Consider the following 2,404-nt stretch of genomic DNA (forward strand, 5'->3'; position numbering starts at 1 on the left):
ATATTTGGTGGCAATTTGGGCTTCTAGACTGCTTTGTGTGGTAGCGCATCGGTGACTTGCCTTATCCTCCTTTGTCTTTTCATACTCTTTTGCACCTCTTGTTTAAGATTATCTCTTTGCAAGCTTGGATCTTGAAAGAGTTCATTAATGAGCAACCTTAAATGTATTGAAGCTGGTTGGGAGGGGTCTCCTTTTGCATGTGGGTACTTCTCTTAGATATCCTTGATTACTTCTTTAACCTTATTCATTTTTTGCACATGTTCTTTAAGAACATTTTCCGAGGCTGATTTATGTGAAATATCCCCTAGTTGACATTTGTGGAGAGGGGAGATATTCCTGATATCTGCCTAATTGCTAGCCACCAAAATTTGGAGTATCTGAGTAGAGGTCTCTGGCTGCTGCTGTTTATGAGCCAAGAAATTATGAATGTGCTCCATTGTGGAGGTGCCCTATGAGGATGCTTTAGAGGCAGAGGACTCTATATTTGTCTGGGGAGGTGGAGAACCTATTGTTGCTTTGAGTTTTTCCTTCTCTTCTTCATAGATTTGATTGTAGGCCTTAGTGGTGGCCTCACTGATTTCCATCTGGATCTGTTGAATAATCTCTAGTTTATCTAGCATTAGTTTGTCAATCCATTGCTTAGTCCGGAGTTCTGTGTTCTCCTCCTTGAACCTTGTCAACTATGGGGTGTGAGGTTGGGGGTGATGGTTTGTATGGCAATCTCCTTTAGGTTTTCCTCCTCTTGTTGTTCTTTTTCTCTCTAGTCCCTTAGGGCAGTTGCTAGGGTGCCTGATAGGTTCTGGATAAAAGCCTCCATTGTATACTTATGCGTTGCCATGTACCGGATCAAGGCTCACTTTGTAGTATGCTTGTTCGTGAGGGGCATGTTCTTTTATGTCTCTAGGGTTTTAGTAAAGGTTTGAGGGGTAAAGAGGGTTCGATATAGCTGGTCGTCATTGATAAGGGGAACTATTGTGCTGGTGGTGCTGATCCGAGGAGTTCTCCTTCCTCCACTTTTACTTGTTCTTCCTCACTTTTTGTTTCAGATGGAGGGGGTCTGATTGCTTGTTTCTTTCTTGTTTTTTTCTCCATTCTCTTTTAGAGAAGAGCTTCTAATGCTTCCTTCTTCGGTTTCTCTATATTTTCCGATGTTTAGTTTGTAATTTCCTTTTAACTGACCAGCTTTGTCTAGCTTTGATAAGTGTTGTCTATGGTGTATTTGTGTGCAACCGGCCAAATCTTCTCTTTGGTGTAGGCTTGGTCTCCGATTCTCCTTGTTCCTCCGTTTGTTCTTTTCCCTTCTTCGTCTTAGTTGTGGCCTTCTTTGCTAAAGAATCAAAGAATTATTTTGTTGTTTGATTGCGTGGAGCGTTCACATCTTTGGGCACTTGTAGGAGTCCATGTGCATATGAGTCGACATCTTCATCGACAACTTCATAGAGAAATGGTGGAATCTAGGACGTCTGAGGCTCAATAGCATCCATGATGATGAAATCTTTGTCAACTTGGAATACAATGTTGTCAATATTCTTTTGCATGATTTGGTTGGAGATCTCGTATTAGTCTTGCATTTTCTTTTGAAACCATTTGAAATATCCTCCAAAGACCTGAATATATGCATTAGGGTTTGGGAATGCCCAGGCGTAATCCAAGATTTTTGTTGCCACCGGTTTGTTTGTGGCCCATTTCTTTCTGGTGTAGTGTGGAAGCTCCATGAAATATAATGCGAGGTAGATTAGTCGAGTGCCATACCGGAATTGATAGCTAGTTTGTTTGCTCCAGGCAACATTCTCCAATAGCTCTATTCTCAAGACTTCACATAAGTTGAAGTCTTTCCCTTCTACAATCATTTGGTAGTGTGATGTGGTGAAATTGGTGAATGATGGATCAAGAGGAAAACTACCCTTTCCCTCAAAGAGAGATGAGAGTTTCACTATTATACCCTTCAAACACTTTTCACCAAATTACATTTGGAAGAGGAGAGGAGAATTCACTAGATTCAACCTTCGAAGATGGAGATTAAATTCTGAATGAAATGGGAATGAAAAGTTGATCCCCTCTTCCTTATTTGAAATAGAAAGGAACTGATTGAATTATGTAGTGCAAAAGTGACAAAGAATTGATTATAACATGAGATTGGAATATGGGATGAAGCTGTGCACTTGGATCTGGCAGTAATATGTCGAGATGAAGTCGCCCTGCGAATTTGAGAAAAAATTGTCCGGACCGTGGCGGGAATGTACACGGTCCTTCGAAAAATCCGCGAAACGAAAAGGGTTTTTTTGCCTCTACAAATGGAGCCTGAATCTGAAAGTACAGCTGCGCACCTACAACTTACACACAGAAAAGAGAGGAAAATGGGTTGGGATTGGGAGTTTGCCTTTAGGTCAAACCCCAATTTTGG

This window comes from Cryptomeria japonica, chromosome 7 (assembly GCF_030272615.1).
Source record: "Cryptomeria japonica chromosome 7, Sugi_1.0, whole genome shotgun sequence".
NCBI classification, from domain to species: domain Eukaryota; kingdom Viridiplantae; phylum Streptophyta; class Pinopsida; order Cupressales; family Cupressaceae; genus Cryptomeria; species Cryptomeria japonica.